The 12,063-nt window shown below is 41.6% G+C and overlaps 1 protein-coding gene across 1 annotated transcript in view; it reads left to right on the plus strand.

Annotated features, from left to right (window-relative positions):
- The window catches only part of LOC135713224 (octopamine receptor beta-3R-like), a 390,570-nt gene that overhangs the window by 229,243 nt on the left and 149,264 nt on the right, over positions 1-12,063 (plus strand). The window lies entirely within an intron of this gene.

The raw sequence follows: 12,063 nt of genomic DNA on the forward strand, positions 1-12,063 counted from the left end.
TTTGGCTATCGGATTAAATTGTATCAAGGGAAAGCACACGCTACAAGATGTAGAATCCAATAAAAACATTTCCCTTAAATCTTAACTTGAGTCCTGAATAAACAGTCTACAGAGGAACGAAGGAAACGAACAAAGCTCTGTCTCAGATAAAGTTAAAATGTTCAATGCTTGCATGCCTGAGGCTTAACATCAAATCACTCCAACACTCTGACACACATCGTCCGAGCGCTTGGGAACGATATTTCCTTTGCTTTGCATTTCTAAATTTAATCCACTGTATCACAACAGTGCATGGATTGCTTTAAAAGGTCTTATCTTCTTCATGCATTTAATATGCACCTACACACGCATGCACATATCTACTCTCAAGAATCAGTAGCACGGTAGAGATTGTGACCTGAGAAGAAGCTTCAACATGCTAACTACAGTTTCAGATTATGCAAACTTAGCTTGAATACGTGCCATCATTCCAGCTCGGTTAATTGTGTTTTGAACTTGCAGCTTGAAAGTTCGATAGAGGTTAAATTTCATTTAAAGGTTACGATGGATTAACCAAAAATCCATTAACATGTCCCTCCCACCGTGGCAACCTTGATAAATCGGCAATAATTCGACTCATCTAAGCCATGGCTAACCTTGTTATCCGGTTGGGAACTTATGAGCAGCAGTAGACAGCAAAATCACTCCCCGTTAATCTCGTTACAGCAGTGTACCAAATTATGATTAACAACTTGTAAAAGCGATAATAAACTCGACCCTGGCCCACCCGGGTCTACGGAAAACTCCCCAAAGCCCTGATCCTAATATTGTTTTAGACTGCCATCATCGGCCGGCCCTATCCGGTTTGGCGATATCAATAGAGAAACATCTCATGCTGTGACTAAGGGGATGAAGGAGGGAATTTAATCATATTACATGGGGATACTAATCGTGTTAAGGTCGTATTTTAACCTTGTTTTGGCTTTGTTTGAAAATTACGATTCGGTTTTTCTGAGTAAAATTATTTTTCACTGACTACTTTAAGCCTGTCCTCCACTTAGTGAGAATCTTCTGCCAATCTTTTATCTTCTTCACCATATGTCGTATATAAACACAATAGTTTGTCCGTTCTTCTTCCTTTTGCTTTTAGTAGAGTGGTAAATGGTAAGCTCAAAAGAGAAGTGTAACATTAGATTACTCAGAGTTGGTTGGAAATGCTATCTAACATGAGCCCTAGTGGGATAATTTATTAGCTAGAGAATGGTTTGAAAAGGGTTGGAAGATAGTTCCGCTAGATTACGGCAGTATGAAAATTAAATAGAAGTTGAAAATGAGCGAAGGGTCATTAATGCGAGAGTACTAGTCAAACGCACACTTCTTTACCTAACTCGTACAATGTACGAGGAGATTTGATGTATTTTTTCAAATCTACATGTCTGCATAACAACCTGTGTTTAACAAATGTTGATAGATTTGTGATAGAGGGAAAATTATGCTTAAATATTTTTTGACGTAGGACTACGTCTTTGATTTCTATATGGGGGTACACTTTGTGAAAACCGAAAATGGAACATGTAACAAATTAAGAAATATTTTGAACGTTAATAACTCAGCTACCCCTGGTCCAATTTCAATAATTTTATCACCAATCGAACAGAAATATGGCTACGCATTGATAACAATGCTTTCAAATGTTGATTTTCAACAAGAAACTATTGAAAAACTGGTAAATGTTCAGCATTGTCCAAAAGCGTCGAATTAACTAACAAATCCACCAATTACCTACATGCATATGCTGCTTCCCCAGCACAGTCGTCAGAGAGTAGTAAGTAGACGAAACAAGTCGAAGTGGCATTCGCCTCCGATCCTCGGGCGCGTGCGAATAGGGAGGATGGAATTGCGTAATATTTTACACACTCATCGCCATGTTCAGAACCAAACGCAAATTCTTCGAGATAACCGCCATCGGTCGTCTGGCTCGCCGTGGCGGTGTCTGACGTATCTCCGGTTTGATTTACGAGGTGTGCTGAAGGTGTTCCTAAAAAATGAGATTTGTGATGCTGTCACCTACACTAAACACGCCAAGCGTAAGCGGCCATGGATGTCATCTACGTTTTTGAAGTGACAGAGACGCACTCTGTTTGGTTTCGGAGGTTAAATCATCACCAACATTGGAAACAAAACGGCTCTTTTCAGGGCCACCAAGCTTATTACAGAACCACCGACCACACAAAATGCTCATGTGATCAAACTGGAAGCAGAGATACAAATTGTTTTGATCAACCTTGATCAACTTTGAATCGCCACGGCCGGATATTTTCGATGGAAGAAGCAACAATCTAGCATCTAATTCGACGAAGACGGCAGGAAACATTTCTGGATCAACAATAGAATAGGGCCCATCAGCATTTGTAAACAAACCGTTCCAAAGCCTCACAAATCGAAGGCCGCTCACACAAACCAACACCAACATCTTGTAGGTAGAAGTTTCCCCTATCCGATGATGGTGTTGGTTTGTATGGGTGGCCTTCGCTTTGTGAGTAAAGGGCTTTGGAACGGTTTGTTTACAAATGCTGATGGGCTCTTTTCTATTGTTGATCCAGATTTGTGAAGCCGAGTTATTTACGAAAGAGAGTGTCGATGAAGAGAATCGATCAATGTAAATAGGACATATTGAAAAGTGACGCAAGATTTGTTTTCCGTACTGAGCTCCAATGCTACCGACGCCAGGGAGGCAGCTCCCAGATATGTTATGCCTTAGAACATGCCGATGGCGCCGACTGAGATTGGACCCAGGCCTGCTGGGGTGAGAGGTAATTACGCTAACCACCGGCGCCGATATCTATCACGGCGAATGAGAACGACCCAAATTTGAGTTTAGTTATCTCAGAAATAAGTGCAGGAACTCAGCGATGAGTAAATATTCCTCATGTTTTCCCAGGTTTTTCCAGGATTTTCCAGGGAAAAATTCCCGAATTTGAGAAAAGGAAAGATTGGATTCACTCAGTCTATTGGTACTACTCCAGGACTGAATAAAATTTTCGTCAATTTCCTCATTTTCTGGCAGATTTTTTAGGTTTTCCACAGGAAATCATGAGACAAATTTACTCATCGCTGAGTTCCTACATTTTTGGCGATTATGAGGGAACTAAACTCAAATTTGGGTCGTTCTCATTCGCCGTGTACGCAAAAAGAAAATAGCCAGTGTCGCTACTTGATAGCAAACTACTCATAATGGGAGGAGTCTTTGTAGCTTTTATACCACTTGGTTGCACATCATTCTGCTTTAACCTAAAAAGATATAAAGCAGCACTGCTGTCGGCGTGGTCAGCAATAGCAGCAGTAGTTCGTGGCTGGTCGTGGCAAAAGAGGTGCCAATCGTCATCGCAAATTCTTCGAGATAACCACCATCCGTCGTCTGGCTCGCCGTCGCAGTGTCTGACGTATCTCCGGTCTGATCTACGAGGTGTGCTGAAGGTGTTCGTGGAAAATGAGGTCCGTGATGCTGTCACCTACAGAAACACGCCAAGCGTAAGTGGCCATGGATGTCCTCTTCAATAAAACGGCCCTTTTCAGGGCCATCAAGCTTACATCAGTAAAGAGTTGGAATAGAATTTATCTGTGCTTGTTTGTCCATATTCAGAACCACACGCCCCCAACGACCACACAAACTTGGAAGCAGGGGTGCAAGTGATTTTGATTGATTCAGGGTGGCCAGCAAACCGGGAAATCCGGGAATTTGGAAAGTAACCGGGAAAACCGGGAAAAACCCGTGAATTCTTCAAGAGAACCGGGAAAATAAATTAACCATATCATAGGAACAAATTTTTACATCAGAATTTCAGAATAAACCATTAAAACAGAGTGATCCTTTAGCAAATGAATGTCGTGCTCTATTTGTTGCATAATTTTCTTCAGTATACCGTCTTATTGTTTTTAGAATTTAATCACTCAGCAATATTGCAAATTGATTTTTGTCGTTTCAATTTCAGATGTAAAGTGCATGGTCCTCTAAAGAAAATATTGAAGATGCTGGAGTTTGGAAACAAATATTTGTAAAAACCGAAACTGAATTATTCTTTTCCGGGGTTTTAATTTTTCGTTGTTCAAAATTCTCATGATGAATTCCAGAATTAACTTGGAATTCTGCTCTGAATTATCTTGAAATTGTTCTGAAATAAACCAGAAAACACTCCGCGTGATAATTACCGTTGAATTCTTTTAGGAATTTTCTTCCAACCCCGTCTAAGAATTTATTGGAATCCTTCATATAATTCCCGTTCCCGCCTATCCGGAGACTTTGATTCCTTTAAAAATCTTTTCAAACATTCCTTTTAACTCTATTCAAAACAAAAGAAATCTTTCGAAAATTAATTAATAAACCCCTTGGAGTATTTTAAAGAATTTCTTTCTAATTATCAGCAAATTTTTTGGAATCAATTTTGTTTGGGTTATGTGATGAATCATTCGCACTAGGGTTGAAATTATTGCCAGAATATTTTAAGAACTCTGTTTCTTGTTGAATTCCGATCATAATTCTCTTGGAATTCTTCTTAAAATTCATCTGTCATGTTCCTCACGATGCCCATACAAATCTCATCAGAACCACGTAGGAATTTTCTGCAATGTTTTATTTTTATTTTCACAATTCTTTTTTAATCTACTAAAATTACCTAACAGTTTAATTTAGAACATGCATTCTTCTCCAAAGAAATCCTTCCAAATTCATCTAACAATTTCTATGGATTTCATGTAAGAATAATTCTGGAAATCTGCTCTTCTCCTTCGAAAACTGTGTGGGAATCCTTCTCAATATTTGTTTTTAATCAACACTTTGAATTCCTTTAAATTTTACTAAAAATTCCAGGGTTTGTCCGCCAGATTCTACAGATTGCTATGTAATTTGTTATTAGCCTTAAAATGCTTCCAAGTCTCAGAGCGTGACAATTATGACTCCACGACTCATAAGTATGATCTTTTTTTTTTTTATAAATCTGTGATCTTGAAAAAAATTCAAAATTTCACATTTTAATTATTGTTTCTCCAAATCTTGCATCACGAAGCATGTTATTAATCACAAATTTTGAAGAAAAGTTCTAGTTTCAGACTCTACACAAATTTCAAAGCTCCAGAATCTTCGGAATCTTCTTAAATCACATTCTTTTTATCCTATCAGTAAATTTTGTTTTTTTTTGTTGCATAGTAACAACCGGGAATTTTTAAGATTTGAACCGGGAAAACCGGGATTTTCAAAATGAAAATTCACTGGCCACCCTGATTGATTCTCGTAATCAACTTTCTTTTTGAAAAAGATTACTACAAATTTGGATCGCCTACAATTCAAAACCGGAAAGAGTTGAGATAATAGATATTTCAGGCATAACATTTGATAACAGCACAAAAGCATTTGTAAACAAACCTTCTTAGGCACTTAACACGCGAACCAAAGTACGCCCACGCAAACCAACAACATCATCGCATAGGGGCAACTATTACCTTTCCGTAAGTGGTATTGGTTTGCGTGGGCGTACTTTAGTTCGCGTGTAAAGGGCCTTAGAATGTTTTTTTACAAATGTTTTTGTGCCGTTATCAAAAGTTATGCCTGATTTGATCAATTAAAAGAACTTAATGCTCTTCACATTTATTCCGTCCACTAGCGGTCCTACGTCAAGCTTCCGTTTGTGCCCCTAGGCACAGACCCTTCTACTTTTATTATTGTGTTTCAGAATAAGTTGCTCATTAGAATGTAACGCGCGTCTCGTATCCTGCGAGATTTCCACCACTGAATACGGTTCCTGTCTCAAGAACAAGTGACTTAAGTGCCACCTCCGAATTGGACCACTCGTCAAGGTTTGATTGGCCCGGCAAGAAACCCAACCTCAGGGAGGGTTTATGTATGGAAGAGACCGAAATTTAGTTTGAGGCGATTCAGCAGACTGAAATCCCATGAGGGATTGAAATCCTCACAAATAGAGGGCGCTTCAAACGGTCCTTAGTGAAAGTTGGTGCTAACCGTCGTTCTACCGAAGCCAATCTTTTAATTTGGTCGAACCTCTTAACAGAAGCCCTTTATGAAGAGCTTTGAATGTGTTGGTTTATTTCCATTCAATTCCGTTATTATTGCTTATCTGTTGACAGATACGCGTATTTCGTCTACTACTTTCAGACTTCATCAGTGCCAAGTACTCAACACCACAGAAGAATTCATCTTTTATCTACGAGTTATATACTAATCAATAGGTACTAAAAAAACGGCAGGTACCTATTGATTAGTATATCAAGTATATTTAGAAGTAATAAATTTTTTAAGATATTCTGGTACTGCATCAATTAGTAAGGACTACATCGACTATTGGTTAAAAAATCCATTCTTTGCTTTTTAATAAAGATATAGTTTTAAAACACTTCTTAAATTGTTTTCTGCAGTACTCTACCAACAATTTATCTCCATTTTTCATGTGCGCAATTGGTATTTTAAACATTTTGGGCGCACTGTGTCAATATTTTTCTAAAACTTTTTGTTCGAGCGTGAGCTCTAATTGCCGGTCACTGGAAATTTTTACCCGTTTTTTTCAAACAACGGAGCCACAAGCCTTTTTGACGTAGACTACGTCTTACGGGAAGGTACTGGGAGTTAATTGAAAATTTAAATTTTGCGACCGTCACGAAAAGGTGTAAGGTTTTGAACGCTTATAACTTTGTCATTTATAGATGAAACTAAAATCCAAATACACCAATCGATTGGAAATAACTCTCACAATCTGCTACAATAAATTCTTTTCAAATTGTCTTTAAAAAAGCGTTGAAAAATGAACAAAAAAAAAGGATAATTTTATCACTGTTTCAATAAAATAAACGTTCTCCCCAAACCAAGTCGTCATAATCGAGTACCATTTGGTTTTACATCGTTTTGCTTGAACCTGTAAAACTATATAAGAGCTCTTCTGTCATTCCTTCACTCATGGTGATTGATTGCTAGACCGTCTAGCAATATAGTTCGTTCGTTCGTTCGCTCCGCTATCATATTTCTTCTAATTCATTTTATTGCTACGTTCACGTTATGGAAGTGCCGTCATCGACAGGCACATTTGGCAAGTCTAATTGCACTTGCCACTAAACAAAGCATGGTACGCAAGCGTTCTACTACTCCTGCATCGAAAAGCCCTAGTAAAATGGCCCAAATGGATGCCAGCGCTCCTTCGGATGACGAAGCTTATCGGTTGCTACAGAGCAACCAATTCTCGGTGCTCGGAATTGAAAATGGCGGTGGTGACGCCGCTGAAATTGCCAAAAAGGATGAAGAACGTCGCCAAGCTTAGGGATGAGCTGGCAAAACTAACATTGTTCCCGCGATTCAAGATCTGTACCATATGCGTGACAGTGTTTGCATCATTGAGCAATGTCAAAATTAAAAAGAATTTCAAAAATTTCGTTTTCGAGCTTTTTTTTATTCAAAGGGGGGATGTTTCTCAGAGTCTTAAACTATGTTAATCATCGATCGGGTTTCCACTTGCTGCAATTACGGCCTCCACACGCTTCCGGAATGCACGGTAGGTTCTAATAATGTAGTCTGGATCCATTTCACTCCAGGTACGGGTCAATGTTTGTCTGAGGCTTGCTGTACTCGGGTGGCGTTTAGAACAGGCCTTGGCCTTCATGATGCGCTATATTGAGTAATCCAGCGGATTAAGATCGGGGCTGGATGGCGGCCACATATCCATCGCCCAGAAAAGAAGATGTTCCTGCAACCACTTCTGAGTGCGGTTTGAGGTGTGGCACGGAGCCCCATCTTGTTGAAATACAACATTTGGCTTCGGAGCGTACTGTTCTTTGGTCCACGGAAGAACATAGAGTAATTCGGGGCAAAAGTACGCACGGGGCAAAAGTACGCATAGGCCTTTTTGAAATGTTCGAACATTAAAACCTGGCCACACTGTATGGGTTCGACACATCATTCGACCAGCTGATCACAGGTGTAAACATAAGTGATTTGAACGTAGTGGCGTGAAGTTATGAGGTAATTTGTATTTTGTGCAATTTTGATCCAATTTTCAACATTTTGGGGATTATGTTTTGACCAGTTAAACTTTAGAAAAAAAAAATGGGTTTAAAAATGCTAAAAATATCTTTACTCTATGATTGTTTGAGAGGTGCAGTCATTCCGTTCAAACAGTTTCATAAGTTTTGTAATAAATTGAATCATTGATAAAACTGCATGTCGCATTGAAATGGTTATGTTTTCGTACAGAAACTACAAGCGCAAAACCAAATGCACTTCCCAGATGCTCGAAACAGCTCAGCAAAGAGTCCGGGATGGCATTTCGAAGCGGCAGTACTACGTTTGAAAGGTAAGACATTAAGGCAATACGTGGTAACTTGGTCGCATGGTATTTGCCTTTCGTTCAATAGTTAACTTACTAAAAAAGTTAAGTGCGTACATTTGCCCCGCATTACTCTACTTACTTAAAATCCTGATGTAGACCTCCGTGTTGAGCTTGTCGCCTTCTGGAATGAACACCGGTTCCATTTTTTTTTGCCATCGGAAGCCACGCTAGCAGGATGCTTGGTCAGAAACACGTTTTTGTGCTCGTCGGCCACGTCTTTTACCGGAAGAGAACTAATATACCGGTCGGTTCTGGAATTTGATACGGGATCGACGGTAAACATGCTCTCGTCGGTGAACAGAACAAGATTTTCTTGCATCGTTCGACTCGTAGCTCCCGGATGCGGTTGGTAATCATGTGAAATTTTTTCCCGTGCCCTCGACTTTGCTCCGCAATCTTCCTCTACGATCTTCCGTGCCGTAAAGTCACTGATCCCGTGTTCCTTTGCCATTTTCCTTATTGAACGCACTGAATTCACCCGAATCTTCCTTTTGATAGCAGCGATAACCCTCGGAACCCGAGCTGACCTCGGACAAACTGTGGCCACCTTCGCGGATAGTTGTCCTTTCTTTTCTCGGTCTAAAACTCTTTTGACGGTCCACCGGGACGCTCCTACGGCGATTGAAATGTCTTTTTGCGACATTTGCGCGTGGGACAAATCACGAATACGCTGCCACTTCGTCATGGTGCAACTGTCAAACTAAGTAAATTAATCCTGATGAATGTGGGCGTCTTAGTGGAATACCTGTATAATGAGAGAGAGAAGGATTAGTATTTTCCATTTAATTCCACTACTTTATTTGCTTATCCTTGACAGATACGCGTATTTCGTCTACAATGTGCAGACTTCTTCAGTGTCTTGTACTAGTCCAAAAATTGTCATCGCCACAAGAATCTCCAAGATCCTCTTGTTGGTCCACCCACCGTAGCTGAAATCGATCAAACGCTGCTAGCCTTAGTTCGCCTAGCTCAAGAGCAGCATTTTGAGAAGGAAATCCGTCAGCTTTCCACTATTGGTCAAGTGGATCGGAAATCCAAGCTCTGCTATCTTCATCCACAGCTCGTGGACGGTATAATTCGTGTTGGCGGCCGGTTGCACAATGCACGAATACCGATTGAGGAGAAGTACCCGATCGTTCTCCCAGCCAAGCACCAACTGACCGCAATGATTGCAACGAAGGAACACCAGAAGACGCTCCACGCAGGACCGGGGCTACTGCTTTCGTCCCTTCGTCAACGATTCTGGCCTCTTGGCGGCCGGAATTTAGTTCGCTAGATCGTGCACCGATGCGTGACTTGCGTGCGAGCAAAACCGAAATCACTCGAGCAGCTGATGGGACAACTTCCTCCTGTGCGGGTCAACCAGGCGTACCCATTCCAGAATGTCGGCATAGACCTTGCTGGCCCGATCTACGTGCGCACTTCGTTAAGAAACAAGTGCAGTCCGTTCTTTAAGGTGTACATCGTGGTCTACGTATGCCTCGTAACCAAAGCTGCTCATCTCGATCTTGTGTCTGACCTGACCAGCGAAGCATTCATTGCCAGCCTGCGGCGATTCAGCGGTCGCAGAGGAAAGCCTGCACACGTCTACTGTGACAACGCGACAAACTTCGTTGGAGCAAAAAGGGAGCTGGAAGAGTTACGAAAAGTATTCCTCTCACAGCAGCACAAGGAGTCAGTAGCACGAGAGTGTACAGAAGATGGCATCCAGTTCCATTTCATCCCACCACGTTCGCCTTCGTTTGGTGGAATCTGGGAGGCCTGCGTAAAATCAGTCAAGACCCTGCTTCGCAAAATTCTCGGCAATGCCCACCTCACTGAGTCCGAACTGCAAACTGGGCTAGTGCAGGTGGAGTCAATGCTTAACTCACGCCCAATTACTCCGCTACCAGACGATCCACCCTTGAGTTTGCTCTAACCCCGGGACACTTCCTGATCGGCAGACCGCTGAATGCAATGCCCGATCCCGATCAGCAAGACGTTTCTGAGACCCGCTTGTCCCGGTGGAGACGAGTACAGCAGCTCACTCAACATTTTTGGTCCCGTTGGCACAAGGAGTACCTGGCTACGCTTCAAAACCGTTACCGCTGGAATCAAGCTCTCGACAACCTCGCCGTCGGTTCCATTGTTGTTCTCAAGGACGAGAATGTTCCGCCACAGAAATGGCCTCTCGGGCGCGTTATCACCATCCATCCCGGCACAGATGGGCTAGTTCGGGTTGCCACAGTAAAGACAAACTCCGGAACAACCAAGCGCGCCATTTCCAAGTTGTGCTTACTTCCGGTTGAGGTTGATCCTGCCACCGTAGTGTCGAATGTTGTTCAAACCATCGGTATTCCGGCTAAAACGTCGCCTGAAGAAGGCCCTCGCTCAGGGAACAGAGCCGCCGGACGAGTTCCCGGCCCTTGCTCAGGGAACAGAGCCGCTGGACGAGGTCCCGGCCCTTACTCGGGGAAATGAGTCACCAGACGAGATCCTGGCCCATGCTCGGGGGAATCGAGTGGTTCGTGGTACATCTGTAAAGAGTCAAGCTCGCCGTGTGGGTTCGTGGAACCCACATGGCTCGGACTTGACGCAAGTTAAGTACCCGCTCTTTTCATTTCTTCTTATCCAACAATTCGCGTACAGATGTTCCTCCTTTATAGCACCCCGTCCTGCACAATCTTGGTTGTCATCTTTATTCCGGAAGCTGTGAGGGAGCCTGTCCTGAAAACCTGTACCAATCAGGTACAGCATATTTTTTTTTTTTTTTTTTTCTTTATTAGAGAGATTTTTAGCCTAAGGCTAGTTCATCTCTTAAGGTACAGCATAACAATTTGTACATAGTGTAAATAAATCAGTTGAACTACGTACTCCGTCGCGTCTGCACTCGAATTCTCATCGTATCGTTTTTCTGTGGTGTTTCCGAACGATTCCTAGGAGAAAATCCCGTGTACATGTGATTGGTTGGTTAAGGATTCCAACAATTCATTCCTTTGAAGAAAAGTGGTCAAGTGCTTAAACAATCACCGTGTGACTCGGCACGGCTGATTTATCGTTATACCATTAATTAAAGGCATTTATGATCTTCGCGGTTTGGACACAAACTTTCGTTTAGGATCTAAACGAAGAAATTGGTTTAATTTTGCCTTTCACCACTCTACACTCTATTCAAAACGATGGACGATCGAATAAACAAAGACGAACGCGAGCTTGCTACCGAATGCACCTGCTGTATGTTTGCAACAAAATTTGGATCTAAATGTTGCTTTCTGTATGGATGAATACACACCAAATTTGAGATTTAGATTTCAGTAAAACGAATTGCTTGATCATGATCAGCAAAGCAAACCTCTACTGAAAGACAGCAAACGAAATTTTTACCGAAAAATACAGCTAACATAAATGGTTTGCTGGACACCCAGTAATGAACTGTCAAACTGTTAGCGTCACAGTCGTAAGAACGTACGCACCACCGTCTACATCGGAAGAGGAGGAGGAGGAATTAATTAAAATTTTATTGGTAAATACACTGGTCAGTGTTGGGAAAATATCAAAAAATGAAATCTCACCAACGCCCAAGATCACGTTTGATTTTCGTAGACAAAAATCGACAAGCAAACAACTGCAGTTGATTTTGCAAGCTGTGATATCGCAGTTCGGAATATCAAGCGAACAAAAGTCACCAACAGCAAATCTCACCAAACTGTGGTGAGATTGA

The sequence above is a fragment of the Ochlerotatus camptorhynchus genome, unplaced genomic scaffold, assembly GCF_037179485.1.
Source record: "Ochlerotatus camptorhynchus isolate MF236.1 unplaced genomic scaffold, CSIRO-AGI_Acam_v1.1 ptg000547l, whole genome shotgun sequence".
NCBI lineage: Eukaryota > Metazoa > Arthropoda > Insecta > Diptera > Culicidae > Ochlerotatus > Ochlerotatus camptorhynchus.